Source organism: Sinocyclocheilus anshuiensis, unplaced genomic scaffold (assembly GCF_001515605.1).
Source record: "Sinocyclocheilus anshuiensis isolate Anshui unplaced genomic scaffold, SAMN03320099.WGS_v1.1 scaffold684, whole genome shotgun sequence".
Classification (NCBI taxonomy): domain Eukaryota; kingdom Metazoa; phylum Chordata; class Actinopteri; order Cypriniformes; family Cyprinidae; genus Sinocyclocheilus; species Sinocyclocheilus anshuiensis.
The window spans coordinates 877,857-905,575 of NW_015554107.1; the positions used below are offsets into that span (position 1 = coordinate 877,857).

Sequence of the window (27,719 nt, forward strand, 5' to 3'; positions counted from 1 at the left end):
ACACGGATGCACACATCCTTAAATGCTTTGCTAGTGCTCGCCATAATGAGATAAATAGAGATCGCTCTTACCACAGAAATGCACGCTTCAAACAAAACAGTCAATGAAGACGAAGAAGAGAATGATGTGTAGCTCCCGGCGCCTATTTATACTATAGTTGCAACGGTAGTGACGTCATGGCTGTCGCCGGCCAACGAGTTGGTGTTTTTTCAATGTATGCTTCAGACACGGGTCACGACGAGGCGTTCCCCATAGCGACCCCTAGAGGACGCAGTTCGAAGTTCCCATGAAAGGGAAACATAAATATGCCGTAAGACCTGAAGAAAGCACTGTCCTATTTGATTATGCACCCTGTTTTCAAGTGCCAAAGGGTTTTACACCCATTACTTTTTTTGGTTGTCTTTAAATATTTATGTTCACGGCCTTCCCGTTGTATACCGGCATCAGTGTTTGATTTATTCCTGGATCGTACAATGGTTTTTTATTTCACTACTTTGGGATACGCCAGGCTGATCCTGACCACAAGTATAATGTTCCTACAGCTGTGGGTCTCAGGAGTATCTTGCATTTGCTTTTACCAGAAATAGAAACTAACTAGACTGTCTATTTTCAGATGATGTGTTAATGATTGTTTTGAAACACGTCGTCAGAGAGTGGATGTGCAGCGTGGTGGGTTGAATGTTGGGTGAATATTGCAGTGTTTCACGGTTCACTGAACATCCACCGAATACTCGGTTTGGAGAACCGTACCAGAAAGGAATTCAATACATGATTTTCTCATTAAAAACGAGAGACTTGAAAATAAAGGTGTAGTTTTTGTAGTTAAAAGTGACGTTAATATTTTGTGAGATGGAGATTTCTGCTCTACAAAAAAAGGAAAAATGCAGATTCAGAGTAAAAGTGCATATTAAAAAAAAACTGAATTTGAAGTCATTTTCGCTGTGTCTGTGTTTTGCCTTTGTAAGGCAGTATTACAGTCTGAATTGTAATAGGAAATCTATTGTTTACAAATTTTAGGAGCATAAATCAAATTATGTAAAAAAGAGGCACATAAGATCTTGGATGGACTTTGACATTTGGGAGGTACTATTATGGTCTTACCAACACACTCTCATGGCAGTTCGTAACTATTTTAAATTTTGGCAAATTGGTGGTTACTTTTTATGAATTTGTATGATTTCAGTCGTACGTTTTCATGCAATATTCTTACTCCCCACTAATAGTTAGTTTTAAGAATGTACCTTTATTCTTAGTTTTTATTTCAAAGTTGTACGCATTCATATGAAATGTAAAATAGGTTATGTTTTCTCAAGAGATTAGAACAGGTACATACTCTGTTTTCAAGCAAAATATGGTTTCACTATATGCTTATTTTGACCTCACAGAATTCTTCTACATGTTTTTGGCTTCCTAAAACAAGCAACTCAACAAGCTGCTTATTAATAGTTGGTAAGGTTGGTAGTTATTCAATTTAGGTATTAGGGATGTAGAATATGGTCATGGAGAATATGTGCTTTATAAGTGCTAATAAACAGCCAATATGTTATTAATCGGCATGCTAATAAGCAACTAGCCTAGTTAATAGTGAGAATTGGTCCTTACTAAACTGTCAGCAAACTATTATATTCTTGTGGAACTTATTGTCAGTTCCAGCTTTAAAAATATATATTTCTAAATCACTCTCCAAACAAAGGCTGGACTGCATATGCCCACAGAGGATGCATTACAGTCCTGTAGATATAAATAATCTGATACGGCTAATGGAATATCCACGTTTTTACTTTTTGACCCCTCGAACTCTTGGGCTGGTTTTGGGAAACCATTTTTAATTTTCATAGATCACTATGAAAGATGTAGTATAGGAATGTTAAACAAGCTGCTTTGAACAGAGAGTGTATGTCATTAAATTTAGTACCGAGGAGGTCCTGGGTTTCAATGCTTTAATAGACCTCCAAACATGCCCATTCTGCATTCCAGTTCTCTGAGCGGAGAACAACACTCACCCATCAAACACAATACAGACCTTTGATAATTTATATGAATTATATTTGGCTTGTCAAACTAACAAAGCAACATCTAAATCAAACTATCCAGGGGCAATTTAAAGCAATGGCTGTCTATTCTGTGCGGGGTGAGCTACATTTCTAGTAAAAATGCCTTTTGCAAACGACTGTGAACTTTGACGTATTCTGTATTTGTTCACATTATAAAATGACAGGAATATGATGCTGGACACTTGATAGTGCAAGCCTGATGTAACCGTTTTAAAATTAATTAAAGTAATAGTTCACCCAAAAAATACAAATTTGCTGAACTCACTCTCAGGCCATCCAAGATGTAGATGAGATTGTTTCTTCATCAGAACAGATTTGAAGAAATGTGTCTCTCATTCTGACGGCACCCATTCACTGCAGATCCATTGGTGAGCAAGTGATTTAATGCTACATTTTTTCAAATCTGTTCTGATGAAGAAACAAACTCATCTACATCTCGGAGGGCCTAAGGGTGAGTATATTTTCAGCAAATTTTTTTGGGTGAACTACTCCTTTAAAAAGTGCATAGATAGATGCCACTGTAGACTGTAGGATATGTTGTCTACTTACATGGGTAATAAATGATGGTGCATTTGAGGTCAGACTGCAGGCAGCCTGTGAGTTGTGTAAGCAAGTATATAGCCGTAGCTAATCTGGCTCACTAATGTTGTTGCTGCTTTTAAGGTTTAGTTGGTGTTGCATTTATCAGACACACTGTTAGTGTGTAGGGCTGTCAAAAAAAAATTTGAATTTCGAATATTCATCGAATTTAAAATAAAAATCCACATTCGAATGCAACGTTTTTGGTGTGTGTCAGCCAGCCTTATCAGTGGTGCACGAAATGCGATGACTATGTCATTATGCTATGTCATTGCATTTGAATGCTTTTGTTAGCCTATCCAGTTGAACCCACTAGATGCGGCGCTGCTACATTCAAAATATTGTATTCAAAATATTGTAGAAAAAGAGAACAATCAATGCGGGGAAGATGTTGTTTACGTCAAAACCGAAACCAAGCTGTTCACACAGAACACATATTTATCGCATTTTCTAGAGGGACATCTATCACCGTTGCACTCGCGTCTCGCACAAGAGAGCCGCATGTTTAGAAAGCTATGTAAAATTAATGTAAGTTCAACTTTTAAAAAACATGTCTCAAGACTTTATGGCGGTTTTCCCCATCCCACTGCATCTCAAATTTTTAAATGAAGAAAGTACTCTTTGTGATTGGTTTTCGGTCCTTTGTATTAAACTATACATACATGCACGATGCTGTTTTGTTTCTAACGGTTTAAGCAACTTTATTAATTATATAAAGTTTATAAACATTATTTTAAACATTATGCACTTTTTTCAAAGATAGTCCTGTTATTTTATTATGCTTTGAAAAAACGTGCATAATATTTTGCCCTCCTGTGGCCTCAGGGGAGAAGCCAAAAGCTTTTTTTTTCCCCCTAACTGAAATTATGCCTTTTAAATTCGAATATAATTCGAATATTGATAATATTTAAGTAAAAAATTCTAATTTAGTTTTTCAGGCATTTTGACAGCCCTATATAGTGTATGAAGGTCTCTGAGTGCAGGACCGCCTAAGACATAAGCTATTACTCTGGAGAGAAAAAAACAACAAAACTCTCTTTTCACTTTCTATTTCTGCCAGAGCTTTAAGTGAAGGGCAGGCCTCTTATAAGTCGCCAATCCCAAATTCAGTTTTGGTTGAATTTCAAGTAATGTGAAAAATCAAGATGTACTGATGCTTTCCTTAACTTGCATTGATTGTTTGCTGAAACACACGAGAATTTAGTTAAAAAAACATGTTTTTTCCTATGGTTACATTAATGACATTTTTGCATAATTAGACAAAGTCTGGTCCTTATTGCAAATTATTTTACTTGATCTGGTCCTTATTGCAAATTATTTTACTTGATATGAAATACATGATGTCACCAACTTCATGTTGGAATTTCTGTCTGTCCAAAAGTCATTATTTTACAGACAAAATTAAGTCATAAACTGTTTAAAAGTTTGCATCAATAAGACTTTTTAAAATAAATTAATAATTTTATTTAGCAAGCATGCATTCAACTGATCAAGAGTGACAGTGAAGATCTTACATTGTTGCAAAAGATTTTTATTTCAGATAAATGTGGTTCTTTGAAACCATTTAATCAAATAATCATGAAAAATATCAGTTTATTCAGAAATATTAAGCAGCACAACTGTTTTATATATTTTAATAATAAATGTTTCTTGAACAGTAAATCAGCATATGAAGAGCTCAGATGCAAAAGCCTCTAAGTGCCGTTTGAAATTTTCTTCTAAAATTAGCATTTTTATCATACTCCTTTGTGTGGGTTCAGTAATTTCACTTTAATTGCAATGAATAGGTTCTTTTCATTGCTGTTAAAGTGAAATAACTGAACATAAACATAGGAGCCTGAGAAAAATGATCATTTTAGAAGAAAATTGTACTTGGTACTTGGAGGCTTTTGCATCTGAGCTCTTCATATTGAATGATTTCTGAGGATCATTTAACACTGAAGACTGGAGTAATGACTGCTGAAAATTCAGCTTTGCCATCAGAAATAAATGTTTTAAAATATACTCAAATAGTAAACGGGTATTTTAAACTGTAATAATATTTCACAATATCACCTTTTTTATTTATATTGATCAAATAAATGCATCCGTGGTGAGCATATGAGATTTTCAAAAGCTTAAATACAATCTGACAGACAACCAAGCTTTTGAACGGTAATGTAAGTGGTGTGGAATATGATTCAGGGCTGGTAACCTGATGGTTGCTGGTTTAAATCCCACAAGGAGTCATGAGATATCATCATTGAGACTTTGACTAAGAAACTTTACTCCAGGTTACTCCAGGAGGATTGTGCCTGTATTAAGTGTACTGTAAGTAAATTAATAATAAACTAAACAACTTTTTATTTGCTAAATGACTACACTGTCTACTTACATTCTGTGTTATTTTTTTCATATTGTGATGTACAGTTAATCAGTGGGCCTAGTTGATTTGTCTGACCAAAATTATGACTTTTTTCCAGCAGCTCTGTGATGTTGTGCCTGAGCAGTGTTGCTCTGATGATTGTCTTATGGAAAATGATATGCCTGGAATAAAACACAGGCGAATGCTCTTGCCTTTAAGAGATGTATTGTCTAATGACCTCTTTATCCTTAAATGGTTGCTTGTGAAATGTCGGTTGGTGTGCCATAAGGGTTGGCAAGCTGTTGTGATTTAGTGTCATTTGACTGTGTCCAGGGTTTGGTAATTATATTTTTGGCTGGGGCACAAATGGATATCCTGGGTTAAGTATACTCGATGAATTAATCCAAATAACTTTAAAGGTGATGCAATACAAACATTGCAGAATTGCTTTCTGGCCTTCATGGCTAATTTGTTGCGTAATGCAGCACTCCCCACTTAGAAATTATTTGTTTAAAAATGTGCCCAGAACTTTAATGGTAGCATCATGACAACACAATCGTCACATAAATAAAGGCTGATGACATATGCTCAGAATGCTTTCTCAAACATCTAGTTCTAGGGCCATAGATGACTGGGGAAGACAATGCTAAATGCAATCAAATTAAAATGCAACAATTAAGCAAAATATGATTTAATAGGGAGACGTTTTGTTGTTGATATTACTGTATTTTGGCACAAATTCATCTCTGGCCCTCATCATTATCATCGTCATCATCATCAAAAAAAATCCTAAAAAAAACACATGGTTAATCATGAATTGTGCCAAACACATTATGCAAAAAAGCATGACACTATTGAAATATTAGAGTCATTTAAATACTAAAATTGTCCGTTTTGATCTATTCTGTTAATGTGATGCAAATAGTTTTGTATAAAGTAATACTATTATGTAAAACTATAATATTATACATATTATGTGTATAATAAATTCAAATATTTGCTCTGTAATACAGTAATTTTGGTACTAAATTGGGTCAGTATCCAAACATTTGGGTACTGAAACAAAACCAGTTCAAAACTACTTCATTGTACCACTATTAGGGAAACCTTTGAAGGAAATATTACCAGTTTTCATGTTTATATAACCAACTACATAACTAATTATATAATCATAATTAGCAACTCAAGCATTAAGAATTTGAGCACAGACTGTACTCAAGGTCAAAGTTTTCCCTTTTCATTTCATTATTGAAATTACAAGTTTAAGAGGAAGAAGTAAACTCTGTTTATATTCCGCTAACAATGTGATCGCATGGGTGATTACATGGGTGTCCTCTTCCTGAATTTCCTTCTTTAAGTCCACCGTGTGGGTTTGTTTATACCCTCAGCACTTTCCAGCCTGTTTAACACAAAACCAACTAAATTATTCAACACCAACCTGATCATACATGATTTAGCAGGACACTCCTTTATTTACATCATCTGGATTAAACATACTGTTTCCTCCTTTTGAGCACGCTTGAAGAGACTTCAGTCAACTGTTTCTCAGGAAAGGAGCTCAAATGACCTTCCTCCATGAACCATGATCGATTGAGCTGAGATTTAGCAGCAGTGTCTGGCTTTTGTTGTCTGCTGAAGGGCTCAGTCACCCAATTTTGACAAAGGCCGTTTTTATTTTTAGAGAAACTACTAATCTTTTATGTGGTTTCCTCATCTATAATTCATGTTCTAATCCACTGTATTCTGTGAATTTCAAGGGAATTTTCTCGGTGTATTTAGTTCTTCTGGTTTGCGCAATGTCATTTCTCTGATTTTAGAGAGGGTCTGAAAATGAATAATATTAAAAATGACTGGAGTAATGACTGCTGAAAATTCAGCTTTGCCATCAGAAATAAATGTTTTAAAATATACTCAAATAGTAAACGGGTATTTTAAACTGTAATAATATTTCACAATATCACCTTTTTTATTTATATTGATCAAATAAATGCATCCGTGGTGAGCATATGAGATTTTCAAAAGCTTAAATACAATCTGACAGACAACCAAGCTTTTGAACGGTAATGTAAGTGGTGTGGAATATGATTCAGGGCTGGTAACCTGATGGTTGCTGGTTTAAATCCCACAAGGAGTCATGAGATATCATCATTGAGACTTTGACTAAGAAACTTTACTCCAGGTTACTCCAGGAGGATTGTGCCTGTATTAAGTGTACTGTAAGTAAATTAATAATAAACTAAACAACTTTTTATTTGCTAAATGACTACACTGTCTACTTACATTCTGTGTTATTTTTTTCATATTGTGATGTACAGTTAATCAGTGGGCCTAGTTGATTTGTCTGACCAAAATTATGACTTTTTTCCAGCAGCTCTGTGATGTTGTGCCTGAGCAGTGTTGCTCTGATGATTGTCTTATGGAAAATGATATGCCTGGAATAAAACACAGGCGAATGCTCTTGCCTTTAAGAGATGTATTGTCTAATGACCTCTTTATCCTTAAATGGTTGCTTGTGAAATGTCGGTTGGTGTGCCATAAGGGTTGGCAAGCTGTTGTGATTTAGTGTCATTTGACTGTGTCCAGGGTTTGGTAATTATATTTTTGGCTGGGGCACAAATGGATATCCTGGGTTAAGTATACTCGATGAATTAATCCAAATAACTTTAAAGGTGATGCAATACAAACATTGCAGAATTGCTTTCTGGCCTTCATGGCTAATTTGTTGCGTAATGCAGCACTCCCCACTTAGAAATTATTTGTTTAAAAATGTGCCCAGAACTTTAATGGTAGCATCATGACAACACAATCGTCACATAAATAAAGGCTGATGACATATGCTCAGAATGCTTTCTCAAACATCTAGTTCTAGGGCCATAGATGACTGGGGAAGACAATGCTAAATGCAATCAAATTAAAATGCAACAATTAAGCAAAATATGATTTAATAGGGAGACGTTTTGTTGTTGATATTACTGTATTTTGGCACAAATTCATCTCTGGCCCTCATCATTATCATCGTCATCATCATCAAAAAAAATCCTAAAAAAAACACATGGTTAATCATGAATTGTGCCAAACACATTATGCAAAAAAGCATGACACTATTGAAATATTAGAGTCATTTAAATACTAAAATTGTCCGTTTTGATCTATTCTGTTAATGTGATGCAAATAGTTTTGTATAAAGTAATACTATTATGTAAAACTATAATATTATACATATTATGTGTATAATAAATTCAAATATTTGCTCTGTAATACAGTAATTTTGGTACTAAATTGGGTCAGTATCCAAACATTTGGGTACTGAAACAAAACCAGTTCAAAACTACTTCATTGTACCACTATTAGGGAAACCTTTGAAGGAAATATTACCAGTTTTCATGTTTATATAACCAACTACATAACTAATTATATAATCATAATTAGCAACTCAAGCATTAAGAATTTGAGCACAGACTGTACTCAAGGTCAAAGTTTTCCCTTTTCATTTCATTATTGAAATTACAAGTTTAAGAGGAAGAAGTAAACTCTGTTTATATTCCGCTAACAATGTGATCGCATGGGTGATTACATGGGTGTCCTCTTCCTGAATTTCCTTCTTTAAGTCCACCGTGTGGGTTTGTTTATACCCTCAGCACTTTCCAGCCTGTTTAACACAAAACCAACTAAATTATTCAACACCAACCTGATCATACATGATTTAGCAGGACACTCCTTTATTTACATCATCTGGATTAAACATACTGTTTCCTCCTTTTGAGCACGCTTGAAGAGACTTCAGTCAACTGTTTCTCAGGAAAGGAGCTCAAATGACCTTCCTCCATGAACCATGATCGATTGAGCTGAGATTTAGCAGCAGTGTCTGGCTTTTGTTGTCTGCTGAAGGGCTCAGTCACCCAATTTTGACAAAGGCCGTTTTTATTTTTAGAGAAACTACTAATCTTTTATGTGGTTTCCTCATCTATAATTCATGTTCTAATCCACTGTATTCTGTGAATTTCAAGGGAATTTTCTCGGTGTATTTAGTTCTTCTGGTTTGCGCAATGTCATTTCTCTGATTTTAGAGAGGGTCTGAAAATGAATAATATTAAAAATGTTATTGCTCATAAATGTCTGATATTCTATGCTATTTTTAAATTCTACATTAATTAGATAAGCTTAAAATGCTAAAATAACAAAAAACATGTAAAAATGAGATTTGTTCAAGATTGCATTTATCAGTGATATTAAATAACTAATGTTTTTAAATATTGAGTTTTATTAAGGTCTTTGCACACCGAGTCCGAAACTCTCATCCAAAATTTTCGCACATTAAAAAATAACAATCACGTTTACACACTGCCTCCAAAACTTTCGTCCGTCATAAACAACTTCGGATCAGGCTCGATTTTCTTCGTTTTCGCATCTGTAGCAAGCATTTTGATAGGAAAGGATAACGAATACGAAAAAAAAAAAGAAAAATCTTCAGACTCCGTGTGCAAGGACCTTTACTCTTTACTGGCAGGTCTGGTGTTTCTGAAGTGGATGACAAATTGCTTGTTTGGACTATGGAAAGAATGAACTACATATGTACATGTCTAAGGAAAAAGTGACAAACCTTTATGTCAAGTTAATGCAGGTTTGGGTCAGATGGGCTACTTTCATGTGTAATGTTTTATTGCAGAAGATTTAATAAGGCCACATAAAGTATAGGCAGACAGAGACTGGAGATTCAAGAGCTTGGAGCCATCTGGTTGTTAATTTTTTTCGAGCTGTCAGATCTATGCTTCCCTTAGAATTCTCTGTTGTGTTTCGATCCTGAAGGGTGGAGCTGGTGGCACGTAGGTCTGAAAGAATGGCCTACCCTGGTTCTGGTTGGACGAGGGCCCAGCTTTAAGATGTATGGCCCCTGGTACCTGTCTTAGTGATGAAGAGCACCCCCACCATCTTCCTCCTCACTCTAGCTGTCCTGTGCAGAGCTGAGGTATTGATCAACATATACATTTTACAGCAAAAGACAGCACGTCTCTCTGTGTGTGTGTGTGTGTGTGTGTGTGTGTGTGTGTGAAAGAGCTCATATGTCCTGCAATACCTATTACTTATGTTACTTTTATAGTGCTTTTTTGGCATTTGTGAACTTGAAGGTTTTAGACTTTCATTGTACTTGACAAAAAAAGTTGCAGAAGAGTGTTTTTGCAGCGATGCCTTAACCATTTTTGGGTTCATCAAAGAAACTTTCAGTGAACAGTTCTTTAAAGAACCATTTTTTCTTAGTGTTAAGAACATTTGAATAATCTAAAGAACCTTTTATGCAATGAAAAGGTTCTTTGGATGTTGAGGGTTCTTCACGGAACCATCAATGTCAATAAAAAAAACTTTATTTGTAAAAAGTGTGGCAAAAAGCATGAATAACTGTCAGAATTTCTTGCATGTAGGGTGATGAATTTAGGACAATAAGACTAGAAATATGTATCAAAGCAGTAAATAAGGGCAATTTTGATTTCATTTTGAGATAGATGTATCCTGGTGTCATATGTGTCTTTCAGAGTGTGAGTGGGAAGACGGTGAAGGACACAGTGCAGGAATGGAACAGGTATCGGAGTTGAGATTTACTGTCTATAAAGAGACTTAAACACACAGAGGAACGTTTCACTAACCACTCTAAATGTTTGTCATTAATCTTTCTCGCAATATAAATCTTGCTTGCCTAAGGAGTGTCAATAAGGATAACGTTACACTTCTGACATGGAATTTGACAATTAGATATACAATTTCATATATAATGTAAGCTTTGACAGGAGTTATATAAAAGTATTGAACCTGTCTGGATCAGTGTCATATTCACATTAAGTCTATTTTCTCCATTAGGTTTGTTTTGCAAAAGCATGTTTGATATGTACGCTTGTTGGACAGATGGAGTTCCCAACACAACTGTGAAAGTGCCGTGCCCCTGGTATCTGCCTTGGTATGATCAAGGTATGGCTGCCAATAATAGTGCCTATTGGCATGGAAAAATAAAAATATGTTTTACAAATTTCATGCAGTTCACCAATTTAATCACATCTTAAAGCTTAAAGGGATAGTCTACCCAAAAATTTTGACATCACTCACTCTTGTGTCATTCCAAACTTAGATTTACTTGTGAAACGTAAAAGATGATATTTTGAAGAATGTTGTAACTAAACAGTTTTGTTTTCCCTTGACTTTCATTGTATGACAAAAAATGCAATGGAAGTCAATGGGAGCCGAACATTAAGGTGAATAAATGATGACAGAATTTTCAAACCCTTGCTTTTCTTAAAATCATGTTTATGTTAAAGGCACAATATGTAATTTTCGCCGCTGGAGGGCGCGTATTCAAAATAAACAAAGAGACATAGGCGTAGTTTGATGACGCAGTGACTGAGTGTGGAATCATGGGAGCTGTGGTCTTCATCCCCACAGCCGATGCAATGCGACGAGACTCGGGCAGAAATCATGTTCATGGATGAGCTAATGATTTATTAACGTAGTAGAATGAAGCAGGGTGAGGCTGAAAGCTGTCGAAGTGAAACGAGGCCGCTGAACGAGCGTGACACACAGCTCGAAAGCAGCGGAGCTTTTATTATGCCACAGTCGACCGCTTCCGCTCCTTCCGGTTGTGCGTATGTGGGGGAAAAAAAGCAGCGCTGTTTTATCATACTAGATACATTTGAAAGTTCTGTTATAATGCTACTCTGTGCGGTCGTCACCGGTCTATTAAAACGCACAACATATTAAAGCGTCTTTGGTGTTTCCATGTTTTCTACAAAACAAAATCGGAAATCGAGGGGTTATGACATCACTGGCAGGCGACACAATGACACTATAGACACGACCCGTGTCACTAGTTAAAATTGCTTATTTCTCTGGATTTAAACATTCTTCGAAACATTTGGGATAATGTAAGTACACAAGTCAGCAAAATATATAACACTGTTCTAGTGGTTTTTGAATATTTTAATAAAAAAATCTTACATATTGTGCCTATAAATCCAATTATGGGATTTTCTGTATGAATCATGCAAAACCTGTTGGTATAATCCTAGGGTGTTGTGAGTGGGTATCAGGACATTTATATGTAGTTTCTAAGCTGTTCTTATTGCCATTTTATTTTCTGCCAGGTAAAAACCATACACCCTCATAATACAAAGATACAAACTGAGGTGGTACCCTAAGGTACAAAAGCTAAAAGGTACATCTTTGTACCTTATTTACCCCTAAATGGTACATATTAGAGGTACATACTGTAATTTTGTACCTAAAGTGTGCATAGTAGTATTTTGGTATTAGCATTAGTACAAGCACTAAATACGGTACTTTTAGTATTAGTATTTTGAAAGGGTACTGCTTCAGTGACAGTTTTGTACCTTTTTTCAGTCAGTGTTGCATTCTTTTAGAACATGCGAACCATAAGAATGAGCAATAATGGTGTTTTTGTTAGCACATTATGAATTATGCCGCTGGTTATAATTTATGTGACTGTGTTCAGTCAGGACTGAATGAATAAAAAGGTTCGTAGTGGACTCTCAAATATTAGACATGTTTGAAAGCTGTTGTCTGTTACTGTCCTCTGTAGTGCGTAATGGGTTTGTGTCGCGGGAATGTGGTCCAGATGGCCAGTGGCTCACCGTCAACGACAGCCGCACATGGAGAGACCACTCACAATGCAATGCAGATGACAACCAGGAGAAACAGGTAAAGTGACCCCAAACAGAGCATTAAATGGTGTGTAAAATGAGAAAGAAACCTAAAAATAGGTGTATATGGTTTATCAGTGGTTCTGAAGACCACTAATAGATTTTAGTAGATTGTATTTTTTTTCTATGTACTGTATGTAAGGTTTTCATTATAAGAAAACGTCTCAGGTTACTTATGTAACCATGGTTCCCTGAGTAGGGAACGAGAAACTGCGTCCTCTAGGGGTCGCTATGGGGAACGCCTCGTCGTGACCCGTGTCTGAAGCATACATTGAAAAAACACCAACAACACGTTGGCCGGCGACAGCCCATGACATCACTACGCCTTTATCCAGGTCTTCCAGCAGGTCAGCCTAATATGCCTGGGGCACCGCATTGTGAGCAACGAAGCAACAGCCTGACCTGCTGCAGTGTATGCCCTGCCGTCTAAGCGAGATGGCAAGGAGGGAGTTTTAAGAGAGGACGTCTCACCCATAGAAAGATAGCTAGCCAGTCGTCGTGAACGCGGATTGCCCCCTCAAGGACATCGCGTGTGTCATCAGGTGTCAAATAACGATGACGCGGATGCACACACCCTCTAAACGCTTTGCTAGTGCTCGCCATAACGATAGGAATATAGATCGCTCTTACCACGGAAATGCACGCTTCAAACAAAACGGTCAGTGAAGACGAAAAAGAGAATGACATGTTCTCCCGGCGCCTATTTATACTATAATCGCACCGGTAGTGATGTCATGGGCTGTCGCCGGCCAACATGTTGTTGGTGTTTTTTCAATGTATGCTTCAGACACGGGTCACGATGAGGCGTTCCCCATAGCGACCCCTAGAGGACGCAGTTCGAAGTTCCCTTGAAAGGGAACAGCTGTTCTGCTAAATATATTTTTGTGGAAAATCATAATTTTCAAGATTCTTTGATGAATAGAAAATTCTAAAGAACAGCATTTGTTCGAAATAGAAATCTTTGGAGCATAATAAATGTCTGCTGTCACTTTTGATCAATTTAATGCATATTGCTGAATAAAAGCATTAATTTCCTTTTAGCATTTTGAAAAAGGATATGACAAATAAAGTTTTGGTAGACCTCCTTTAGTGGTACTGTATGGTATTTGTTTATTATTTGTTTCTGACTGTTAATTTTTTTGACCGTTAGAGAGCTTAGTTTAGAGAAATATGACTAATCAGTTGATAAACATATCTACAGATTGTGAAATAAATAGGCATAATTAGTCACGCTAATTATGTAATTATTCATGCTATGTTAAAACAGTGAAATTAGTTGTTTGGCTTTGTTGAATTCAAGTTGCAATTCAGTAAATTCCACTTGCTGTTGTTCCAGCTCAAATTAAAATTTAATTTTAACCTCCTGCCCTACCAGATTATTATATAAAGTCAATTATCATTTCTTAAAATCTGAATTCTTCAGTGCCCTGTCAGGCACAAGTTCATGCCATTGTTCAAAACCACTAAAAAAAATGTTTACTGAAAAAAAAACAAGAAATGAATGTAACAATTTAGATTGTGATGCATAGAGGATTTATGTAAAATGTGAAGCAAGCTGCATGAATTTTATGCAGTTCTGTAATTTCACGAACCAAAGCACTTGGAAAGCAGCCACACTAGTGTCATTTGCAGAGCTCTGCACTCATTTCTTATTGGCACAGCAGACTTTATCTCCTGCTCGCAGAGTTATTTTCCAGAGTTATAGGCTATTACTCGCTAGTGTGATCCATGAATATAAAGCTATCATTACTCTTCGCCTGAGGCTTTCAATGGCTGTCAGTATGACAGAGTTAGACAAATGTCTGAAAGTCTCTAAGAATGAATTACTCGGGGCTCTGAAGCGTTGCCTTCATGTCCCACGCAAGACATCTGAGAAGGTTCTTCTTGCAGAGCAGTCACATGAATTAAAATGACTTATGTCTGTATAGTGCTATTCTTTTGCTCACTGTCTTCACAGGAGAATCAGATGATGATCTTGGCCTATTTCAGGGTGATGTACACAGTTGGTTACTCTCTATCCCTGGCCAGCCTGTCTTTAGCCCTTGTTATACTTCTCCTATTCAGGTGGGTGACAGCTTTTCTTCAGAAAGACAAGTAGAAAATGGCATGCAGAAGAGAAAATGAAACAACCCTCACAGTAGATCTAAAGGAATCACATTATATCATAATATACCAAGCCTAATTCGTTCACTGAACCTTAAGGTTTGATGATCACACAAGTCCATATCATAATTAAGATTTCATATCAATTAATTGTGCAGCCCTACATATGCAGCATGCAGTAATGAATGTGTGATTTCCCTGAGGATGTATAGTCATTTTGTGCTTGAACACCATAACCTGAGGTCATTAGCTTAGCAGCAGAATTGCAGTTTCAGATCTCCATGAATAAAATGAGTTTCATTGTGGTCTTTGTAATATTGCAGGAAGCTCCGCTGCACACGTAATTACATCCACACCAATCTGTTTGCCTCTTTCATCCTGCGAGCTGTGTCCATCCTCACGAGAGACGCACTTCTCATGAAAGATGCTCCTGAGTTCAGGGACAACAAAGATGTTTCGATCATTCTGAGTGACCAGGTAAGCAGAAATACAGTGACTCTACACACACTCGCTTGAGTGTGTTCTTATACATTGCAAAACTTTGCTAAAAAAAAACTGTGGTGTTCTGAAATGGGGAGACAGTTCCTCAGGGTTTTTTTAGACAAGTGTACAACATGTTCCAGTTACACTTAATGTTGACAAATTTTGCTATTTAAATAAATGAAGCATTCTATTTTGTATTTTTGCATTAAAGTATGTTCTTTTCATTAAAACCAAGTATAAATCTCCTCAAGTGTATTGTTTTGTAAGCATTATTTATTCCAAAAGAAAAACTATAAGAATGCAATAACAAATTTCAGATTTCATGTATATTTTATTTGTGAACTGATCTTCAGCTGTTCTCTTTAATAGTCAACTTATTCTCTTATCATCAGTCATCAAAATTTGGTAAACACTGGTCACAGATCAGCTTATAAGTCATGTTTTCAAGTCCTTTCAACTTTGATTTTGACATGACAAAGGAAGTTATCTAAGTGTGACAGTTGTACATGCACACTTTTTTATTGGTTTTCCCATTAACAGAATTATTTATTAATTCAGATTTGTGGATGCAGAATGTGCATAAAAATGAGGCGAAATTTATCGCATTAACAGCGTGATCAATTAAAGAATATTGGAGGCATTGCCTTCTCTTATGGGACTTTTCCCTATTCGTTCCCAATTACCTTCCACGAAACCCACCGCACACTTTAGGGGATGTGTTAAAACTCAGTGGGCTCAGGGGAGGCAAGAGAGACACTGCCTCCCCCGTCTTACCGTTTTATGCTGGTGTTGCTGTTGGACAGTGTCGTTTTAAAAAACAAGTGATTTATACACTTTTTAATGTTATATATTATAATATTTGTGTTGTTTTATCTTTGCACTGTGGATTATTTTACAATTTTGCCGCCTCGGAGAAAACGCCCCTGCTGAAAAACTATTAAAATACATGGTTTGGTACAGTAAACCCAGAGCTGGGTGGATTACTTACAAATTGTAGTCCATTACTGATTACAGATTACATGATGAAAACTGTAGTTAGTAATGTAATCTAGGTTACTCATTTTAGGTAATATTTTCTGACTACTTTTTAAATTACTTTTTAACTAACTTGTTTTAAACTTACCATTAAACATACCATATTAATATACAGTAAAAAAGCAAAGAGAAAGAACGTGGTTTGGCTAACAAAAATATTTGTTTCATACATGGTCTAATTGCTTGAGAGGTGCTTTCTTAATAAATTAAGAATGATTTGCTGCCATTGTGTGATTAATATGTAATCATGTAATCCATTTAAAATAACTGTAATCTGATTATGAGCAATATAAAATGTAATATACTCTAATTACAAGTACTTGATTTTTGGAATCTGATTACACAATCCAGATTACATTTAATCAGTTACTACCCAGCTCTGTGTAAACCTCCATTAAACTCCCACAGGTGATGCCAGGCTGCCGTGTGGCTCAGGTTTTGATGCAGTACTGTGTTGGGGCAAACTACTATTGGCTACTGGTAGAAGGTCTATATCTTCACAACCTGCTGGTGGTGATGGTCTTCTCAGAGAACAGCTACTTCTGTGTATACCTCTTCATCGGCTGGGGTGTGTAATATGCATACTCCTTTTTTTTTTGGATCAATTGTCATGAAAATGAAAGCGTAAAACTTAATCAATTAAAATATTATAATATTCTAATTTAAAATATTAGCATGTGAAATATTGAATTAAATACAGATATTTTGATCTTGCTGTGCTGTTTTGTATTTCATCTATTTTTTTTCTAACAGGAACACCTGTGCTTTTTGTGGTGCCTTGGATAGTTGTTCGTTACCTTTATGAGAACACCAGGTAAGACGTGCCAAAAGTCTTGATGCAACAGCTTTTTTCATTTGGTTAAAGATTAAGAGCAGCTTTGCTTAAGCATTACAAATGTGCCTGCACATTTCTCAAGGTGCTGGGAGATCAACGAAAATATGGCGTATTGGTGGATCATCCGAACGCCAATCCTTTTGGCGATTTTAGTGAGTCTTTACCTCAATTTGTCTTAAATTTGAATTTGTTCTCTGACTGTATTGATAGTCACTCACATATGCTTACAGATAACTCAGAACGTGGAATTCTCCCACTTCCACTTGAAAGCAACCAATGGAACATCAATGTGGATCTGCCCCGACTGTGTTCCAGTGGTTATTTTTGAGTGAGAGATCAGAGAATTCCAAGTTCCGAGTCATCTGGAACGCAGGGTATGAATAACCAGTTAAATATACTCTCGTTCATGTATTATACATGGATGACTCATTAGTCTGGAGCATTCTTGAGGATTGTGTTGAGGAACTATTTTAGTGCACTCTGAAATGATTGTGGCCGCCGATCCGCCACACTCAGTTGGAATAATTTATGCATTTTCCTTCATTACACAGGATGAGAAGTCTTGTGTATCTTTACACTGAACTTTCTATGTGTAACTATTTATATTTAAAAAGAATTATGACCATGTTTTGCAGGTGAACTTTTTTATATTTATAAGGATTATTCAGATCCTCGTCTCCAAATTAAATGCACATCAGATGAGATATACAGATTATAAATTTAGGTAAGAATTTGACTGTTTTCGACAAATGAATTTATATTATTTTCATCAGTATCTGTCTATTTTTCAGATTTACTTAATCTATTGGTGTTTGCAAAATATCTGTGTATGAATTCATCCATGTTACATAAAATGGAAATGTGTGACAAAGTGCCCTATAGCAAGCTTTTGATGTTTCAACCTTTTTTAAAGGAAATCTTTCATTCTCTTCTTCAAATGTCAGCCTTGAGGGTAGCATGCATTTAAGGAGCTTTTTTTTTCTCACCAGAGACTATATTTCTAGCCTTCAAGCTTATATCCTGTTTATGCGTAATGGAATAAAATGTGGATTGAAATCTGACAATACATTGGTAACAATGATAGCGGCCAGTTAGATTCTTGATTTAACCACAGTGCCTCACTGTTGTCACTTAATCTGCCTGTGAAATATCCCTTAAAACTTTTAAAAACCCTAAAAGATTTAGATTTTTTTTTGTTTGTTTTGGTTTTTTTATCTGAAAGAATTAATATAAAAAATAAATTCTTTCTAAAAAAAAAAAAAAAGAAATGAACCCTTCACCTGATATTAAATTTGGTTTTAAAGAAAAGTTGATATTTTGAGGTGAAATGAGCTGGATTGTGTTTTGAATAATCTGAGTCTTTAATATTCTTGGTCCCTCAGGTTAGCCAAGTCCACGCTGACCCTCATCCCCCTGTTAGGGATTCATGAGGTGGTGTTTGCTGTGATGGCAGAGGAACAGACTGAGGGCGTGCTTCGCAATGTCAACCTGTTCTTTGAACTCTTCTTCAATTCTTTTCAGGTACAACTAAGGGAATCAAGAGAGACAGACCGTGTCACAACATGACCTAGTTCATACAATGTGCTTACTTTTTTGTTTACCATGCGCTATTAGAATGTAGTGAATGTCCTTACAATTAATGCATTTTGACACAACAGTTCCTGTTGCCCCACAGGGTTTTCTGGTGGCCATATTATACTGCTTTGTCAATAAAGAGGTAAGAGGAATCTATTGTAATTATTCATCTATTATTTTTAAATTACATAATTGTAAAAAATTTTTAATTATGTTTGAATTATATATATATTTATACAGGGTATAAACGTCATGCACTCATGATTTTTGAGGGGGCACATGGGGCGGGGTCATGCTTGTCATGTGACACACAGCAGTCATGTTAGCACTGTATAACTGATATAGGCTTATGTTTTATTTAATTTTTTCCTTTTTATTCAAAACATTTCCAAACGTGTTAACTATACCAGGAAATATCTCGATTCTCAAATATGTGTAAGTAAATGCATTTTGCACCTTTATAGATTGTTATTTGATCAATAAATGCTGATGGGGCTGATGGGGACTAATAGTGTAATCTATTAACTACACATATGGGTGTCATGCCATAAAATATTTTTAATACGACTGACTTTATATTTAATGTGAATTTAATAACAATATTGTAAGTTACTAATTATAACACTTTTATTTTACAGAGAGCAAAGAACATTTTCATTCAGTCTATCCAGAGTTCAGACACTCTCAAAAACTCCCATTAAAATCACTGAAGCTGTTTACACTGTGAAATGAATATCTTACTTACATTCGTACGCACATCTGCACTTTGTTGTTTATAATTCAGTCAGCGAGCAAGTGAACAAAACACGGCGTTTCAGCGATGACTCATCTGAACGTCTCTGATTGGTCATTGCATTCATAAGCTCAACAGAATCGAGTGTGATTGGTTGTAATGCAGCGCTGTACAAACGCGTCTGTCTCTGGCTCAGCGAATGCAGATTTGAATTTAGCAGCTGATGCTGTGCCGCACTGAACGATCTAATCACACCGGTGTGATTGTATCGAATATAAAAAATATTATTCTGCTATTTTTTGTCTTTTGGAAGCTGCATTTTAAAATTCACTTGGCTCAGAAATCTGAGGGGGCACGTGCCCCCTCACTTTGAATGGGCATGACGCCTCTCTCTCGCTCTATATATATATATATAGTTGAAGTCAAAAGTATACATACACCTGTAAATCTGCAAAATGTTAATTATTTTACCAAAATAAGAGGGATCATACAAAATGCGAACAGTTAAACTGCCTGCTGTTCTTCAGGTCCCATAAATTATTTTGTTTTCCAGCAACATTATTTTGTGTATTTGAACCCTTTCCAACAATGACTGTATGATTTTAAGAGACAATCTTTTCACACTGAAGACAACGGAGGGACTCACATGCAACGATTACAGAAGGTTCAAACGCTCACTGATGCTCCAGAAGAAAAAACGATGCATTAAGAGCCTTTAATATCTATAATATTAATATCAGGTTAAATTTAACTTATTTTGTCTTCTGGGAAACATGTAAGTATCTTCTGTAGCTTCTGAAGGGCAGTACTAAATGTTATTCAGGTCAGTACTATATAAACAATAACATGCATTTTGTTCTAATATGCTGATTTATTATCAATGATGGAAACAGTTGTGGTGCATAATATTTTTTGGAACCTGAAATACTTTTTTCAGGATTCTTTGGTGAATAAAATGTTTAAAAGAACAGCATGTATTTAAAATAGAAATCTTTTGTAGTAATATACAGTCCTGTTAAAAAGTTTGGGGTCAGTAATTATTTTTTTTTAATATTTTTTAAAATATACTTTTATTCAGCAAGGATGTGTTGAATTGGTAAAAAGTGATAGCGAAGACTTCTGTTGTTAGAAAATATTTATATTTGGAATAAATGCTGTATGCTTTTTATTCATCAAAGAATCCTGAAAAAGTATCATGGGTTCCAAAAAATATTAAGATTAATTGCAATAATCTGTCTATATAGTTTGTATTACGTTTTAGTTTTTAGTTGTAGTTTATTTAGCTTTAGTTATTTTAGTACTTCAACAAACTAAAGGAACAATGTTTTAATATTTTATTTTTTATTTATTTAGTATTGAATGTGTTTTTTTATGATTTTAGTTTGGAATAACCCTGACATATCCTGTCTTTGATTCCAGGTACAGTCAGAAATCAAAAAGAAATGGCAGCGATGGAAATTGGGTATAAGCATTTTGGAGGACCAACGTAATACAGGTAGCAACATACAGCAGGGAGGTGCAGGTCCTCAGTGTCACCACGACCCAGCCTGCTCTCCAGACTGCCCTCTGGACAGTGGCAGCCAACTGTCCTCGGACCCAACGCCCACAGCCACCCAACCGGCTGTTCAGCATCACTACCATCCCGGAGCAAAGAAAGGCAAGGCGTACTGCTACATCTCTGCCCGAAAGCAGGTTCTGAACGGGCTGGATGTGCCAGCATTACCCCAGTGCGCCGGAGAGGGAGCAGTGATGTTTTCTGAGAGCTACTGTTGAACCATGTGGACTGGACAAACAAAGCCAGATATCATGGAGTGTCTCATTGTTTTTAACTATCAAAAGGATATTACTACATCACGTTTCTCACATTACACCTGGCAACCCTCTTTATTTGTGTTTTTCTGGTTTACCACTATACCTCATTTTGGACTCTAGATTAATTCTGTTATGTGCCAACATTGTGGATCAACTCAAAGACTGCCTACTTTACCACAAAGTCGTTTATATTTTTGATTGCATGAGGATTATCTGTTCAAAGTCCACAGGTAAGACACACAAACATCACCTAGCCTGGAAAATCACCAAATAGCCATCAGTATGTTAACCCCAAAAAGTTTTTGGACCCTTAAGCCACATATCCAATACCATTTAAGAATTTGAGGTCAGTAAGATTTGTAAGAAATTACTACTTTCATTCAGCAAGAATACATTAAATTGATCAAAAGTGACTTTTACGAAGTTACAAAAGATTGCTGTTTCAAATAAATACTTATCATTTGAACTTCCTATTCATCATAGCATGCTGAAAAAGCACAGTTTCTAATATTAAGCAGAACTGCAGTTTTCAACATAGATAATGATAAGAAATGGATATTAGAATGATTTCTGAAGGACAATGTGACACTGAAGACTGGAGTAATGATGCTGAAAATTCAGCTTTACCATCACAGGAATAAATGTACTTTTTAAAATATATTCAAATATGAAACGGGTATTTTAATTGTGATAATATTTTACAAATTTAATGCTTTTACTCTATTTATGAATACAAATTCAGCCTCTGTGAGCATTTTAGAACTTTGAAAAATTTTTGAATATATCATAACTGCAGATGCCACTTGGTTTTATATTTTGTTATTTAATGCAAAGTGTTTCATTTTTTGTGCAGTTTAAAGAGCCCAAATACTTTTTGGGGAGATTGTATGTACATACAGTATAGGCACCAATAATTAACTTTTTTTTTTGTCCATGAACAGCAAATCAGTACTAGACTTCAGTTCCCCTGACATTGTCACATCCTCGCCCTGATTTGATATTGTGCCTCTGGAGGTGTTCAATATCTAATATGAAGGTTTAAATGGCTCTTATGTAACCCGCTCAACCAGGATGGCGTGCTCTACGCGTTCTCTTAAACAGCAGGAAATCTAATTCATTTTTTATGCTTCTGCATTCCACTCGATGGCCTAATCTCCTTTCATTTAGTGCCATGACAGAACCCAACTGTGAACTGTATGTCTACAATAGAATTTAAAGCGGATTACTAGGTATTTTAGTTAATAGGCAACAGTAACAAAAATATTAAACATAGAAAATGTTTGTTTCCAAAACTTTATGACGGTTTAAATCAGAGTATGCCCTCATTTTTGAACCACTCACTAAGAACTGAGATCAATTCTTACACTGTACGCCTTCTTTATTTGTTACTTCGCCTGGACATTCTTTTTCTGTCAACATGGATAGAAGAGTGCAGTAATAATAGTGATATCTATATTGTACCTGAGCTTTCACTGTGATTTAGACAATAGATTATGTTGTATCTAAATTCAATTGTATCCATCAAGCGGAGGTGGTTTCACAAAGGGTTGAGGTTATTCCACGGCTCCGTTGACAACTAAAGCCACCTAGTGGATGCAGTGAGAACTGCATAGATGTGTTGTAGAGTTGTGTTCGTCTCCTGAAGAAATCTTTTATCACATTTGAATGGCATTAACCGGGTGCTAAGAGTCTGTGGTCATGCATGAATTTGTCAAAAATATTGGTAGGATGTCTTTGTTGTAATGTGGTAAGGTTTGTCTAGGTCTCACGAAGCCACTGTTGTTAAACATACAGTACATAGTTATTTATCACACGTCTTTCACTCATGTTTTGCCCAGTAATCATCTACATATTACAGAACAAGGTACCATTCACAGAGAACAGAGTTTAAAACGTGAGATGCAGGGCAGTGAAATGGGAAAAATCTGTAGACTAGTGGGCTTTTTCTCTCTCATTGCACTACCCTGCATCTTGTGTTTTTAAATGCCAATATGAATTCTGTGTGAATGGCACTTAAGTGTGAAAAACTAAAAGCACTGTGCAGACTTAAATGTTAAACAGTTGTTTATAAGTGCCAATATTGTTTGACTTTTAAAATAGTCATTTATGTCCTTCAAAACATTCCACAAATGTCATGTTAGGACACCTAATATTGTGTTTAAGATCCACGCACACTGCAAAAAGTGGGTTAACCGGCTAGACTCCTTGAGGACAGGAACGTGTATGCTAAATATCAATGTTGTATTTGCCACAAAAAACACACACACACTTGTGCAATAATATCATTTTGGACATATTTATTTCCATTAAAGCATCAAACTGAAATGAGAATAAGATGAATGTTTTCTTTGTTCATTTTGGGCATGTTCCTCTATTTCCTGGGAATGGCATAGCAGTCGTATGTGCGGGGCATACAGCCAAAACTGCACTTTGTTGGTGTTGTGTCGAGTTCCTCTAGTGGCACTGTGGCTTTGAAGGTGAAGTGCTGAAGGAGGGAAGTGAAGAAGATAAAGAGCTCTATACGAGCCAGAGCCTCACCAAGACACGCACGCTTGCCTGTCAAGAGAGCAGACAGAAATTATTCTCCATGTATCAGCCATTTTATTGTCTGTGATTTGCCCTTTAAAGGATTAACTGATTTAACATGGTTATTTTTGTCCTAGTATTAAAACAGTGAGAAACATAATTATTCAGTTTTCTATGGAATCCCGTTTCTTCAACCGAAAATCTCAAAATTAAAAAAAAATAAAAATTGGGGACAAAAAGTCACAATTACTTTGCTTTTTGGAAACAAAAAAACAGAATTGTGAGATGTAAACTTGGAATTGCAAGAAAAAGTCAGAATTCACAAAATTCTGTGTTTATATTCTGCAATTCTGAAGAAAAAGTTGCAATTACCTTTTTTAATTCCATGGCTAAACCGGGCTTCTAGGGTGGGCGATATGGCCAAAATGTTATATCACGATATGAGTAATTTTATTTAATGGTAGTGATATATATCACAATATAGTTATTTTTGCTTTAAATAAGGTCTTTATGATATCGCATTTTTTGATACCATAGACATTTCATAATTCTTGTCACCAGTGTCAAAATCACAAAAAACGAATAATAGTCTAAATAAAAAAAATAATAAAAAATGTAATAAAATAAAAACCTCAAGCTCACTGAAGACATGTAAACAGTCAGCAATTAAATAAGAATAAGAAACTAATTACAAGCAATAGGACAAAAAAAACTACAGTAAAAAATAAACAAGAAATGCCACATATATTGTAAAAAGTAATTGAATGTATAAAAAAAACTGCATATTCTTCACTGTGTAAAGTAAATATATATTTCTTATTATTAAAGTTAAAAAAGTGATTCAGTCCAAAGCAGTGAGATTTTCTCTCTTTTGTTGTTTGATTAACATGAATGACAGACAGGAGGAATATTAGACTGCTGTCACTTTAAGAGCTGCCTGGATCCAATATACTGTTACACATGTGTTTTCTTTCTCAGCTGTTTGCTTTCACTTAAGACCTAAATTACTGTGTTTATAAAGATACTTGCAAATGACGGCAGTTTGACACGTTCAAAATGTGTGTATTTAACCGTTCAAAGCCTATGAAGTGGCAAAAATAACTCTGTTCTATACTCCCTCACTCACATGCACGCACCTCTCTGACAGCGCACGCTTATAGTGAAATGAGTTCTCTTACTATTAAATTCACTTGTTTTTAAACCGCAATGCTTAAAAAGTTGTCGTGACCAAATAGCACAGCAAAGTCACGTGGGCATGTAACGGCGATAGAGAAAATCTCTACAGATAGTCGAAAATCTCTACTGGTTGACACATTTCTACCAGTTAATCGTGTCTACCGGTATATCACCCACCCCTAAGGGTTAGTTTTCATATAAAGCACAACATTTTTATGGTCTAATATGCACAATGAAGTTCTAAACACACCCATGCCAAATACAACAAATGCATCGTTTTTCTGAAATCGGCCATCTGCATCCAAGAAGTTCTCTGGATCAAAGCAATTTGGGTTCTTCCACATTTTCGGGTCTATAAGCACAGAGGATAGCAGTGGGAAAACCATGACCCCCTAGAAAAAAAATGTATATAACAAATAGTCAGACATAAATAATAATACATAGTTATTTAATAAATATCATGTAAATACATAAGAAGAATACCTTAGGAATGACATAACCATTGTATTCAGTGTCACACATCATCTTGTGCGGGACAGCGATGGGGGCGAGATCCATATTGCGCTGAATCTCGTGGATTACCGCATCTGTATACGGCAGGTTTTGTCTGTCCTCTACTGAGGACCAACGGTCTTGTCCTACCACCTCATCAATTTCCTTCTGAACACGCTCTGTACAGAACAAGTGAAAGTAAAAACACTCTGGATTCTGCTTGAGGCTTGGAAAGAGAAGACATTTGTGTGATCTCACCTTGAACGTCTGGGTGCTTCATCATCAGAAGCAAAGCTTGTCTGACGGTGGATGAAGTGGTTTCTGTGACGGCACTGAACAAGTTCCATACCAGAGAAATCAAGTTGTCAAAATGGTATTCTGTGTCAGGATTGTATTTCTCCTGTGATTAATAATTAATACAAAAATTATCCCACAGTCTCAAAAGCAGAATATGAGCAAATATTTAAATGGACCTGTTTGTCGTCAGGAAAAAGGATAAATATGTTTCCATTTATTTTTACCTCTTGAATTTTTAGCACAAAGGCATCAATTAAGTCCTGTGGGCACGAGGGGTCCACATTATTTATCCGTGCCTTGGCCTGACGTTTACAGTACTCTCTGGCCTTGTCTACGTCTCTAAACAGCAGGTGGTGTTTACCAGGAAAGAGGCTGACTAGCTTAGGAAATACATTATAGATCTATAAAGAAAGAAAATAAAGCTATTTATGCATGAAATATTCAGATGACTTACAAAACCAAAATATTATAACAAATTTAATTCAGAAAACAAATTTGCTGTTGCGGGGCTATTTGTTTCACTCCTATTTGTTTTACTACACTCTAAAAAGTTCCATTCCACAAAAGGTTCTTTATAGTGAAAAAAAGGGTTTTCTAAGAACTGTTCATGGGAAGGTTCTTTTGGGGAAAAACACTCTTAACCTTTATTTTTAAGAGTGTGTACAAAATATACATGAAAATTAAAACTTCTTGGAGTACAATACCTGTCCAATAGGGCTACTGAGGACAGTGAAGACAGAATTTACTGAAACTTAAACTGTGGATCCTCAAATTCAAACCTTTGCCCAAAGACAATGCTGCAGATCACATTGGCCACGGTATTAGACAGCATGTCTGCAGGGCTGAAAGCAGAGCCTTTGAAGAGAAAATAACATAAGATCAAGGTATTAAGATCAAAAGTTTTCAGTTTATGTCAACTGATAAGCCGAATATAAAAGAGGACATGCAAAGAATATTAAATGATTTTACCTTTACATTTTTTAAACATTTCCACAAGTTTCTCAGCCTCCTCCCTGACCCGTTCCTCAATGCTCCTGCGGCCCATTCCAAAGTTCTTCAGCGTCATAAGAGTGACCCTGCGCATCTCCTTCCAACGGTGTCCACTGGTGGACAGAACCCCTGAGACAATGTTAACAACATTTCTAGTGTTATGTTAAACAAAAATGGTTTTTCCAACTCCCTGCTCTCTCCAACTCCCAAAAATACTAATTAAAGTGTAATGATTAACAATGGTCTAGAGAACCTACCATATCCAAGTGTGATCATCAACAGGGGATAGGTGGCCCTGCCACTGAATTCTTCACCAAGACCAATCATAGTATCCTTTAGGGCTTGATATCCAGAAATGATCACCACAGGACTGTTTGCCAACCAGATGGTGAATACAGAGCCATACTTCTTACTCAGCTAAGGGAAGAACAGCAAGAACTGATGAATAACCATGAATAATATTTATGCAAATGTATACATATTTATAAGTGGTACAGATATGGTATGAGTTATAATGTGCTTTAGTCAGCAAGTCAGAGGGCAAAAAAGCAAAAGCACAATTAATCTTTGAACGACAGCAGTAAAGGGAGCCTTTGTATAATATTCAGCCCTATAAATTGCATCTTTAATCCTCTCTGGTGAGAAAGATTGAGAATCTCACCTACATTTTAAATTTTTCTATTAATTAATTATATATTTTTATAATTAATTATAAATGAATTAATTAATTTATTTATATAATGATTTTTTCCAACCTAATGAGTTAAAATGCATATCCCAACAGCCATCCAAGCAGAAACTAAGTATATACACTGTAAAATCCAATAGTTTACCTTACTTAGATTTAATTAGTTATCTTTACTTAGTTGTTATACTTACTAGGTAGTCTTAATAAACTTTTCACCCATTTCCTCAGTCTGCAGTTATCTTTCACTAGTTGCATTCACTCATTTCCCAAAGTCATCTTGAATGTTGAATTTTCAAT

General features: G+C 35.8%; 2 pseudogenes; one reads left to right on the top strand and one right to left on the bottom strand.

Annotated features, from left to right (window-relative positions):
• LOC107669747 (gastric inhibitory polypeptide receptor-like) overlaps positions 1-21,604 on the top strand; it is a 25,121-nt pseudogene extending 3,517 nt beyond the window's left edge.
• The window catches only part of LOC107669745 (cytochrome P450 2M1-like), a 7,350-nt pseudogene continuing 1,049 nt past the window's right edge, over positions 21,419-27,719 (bottom strand).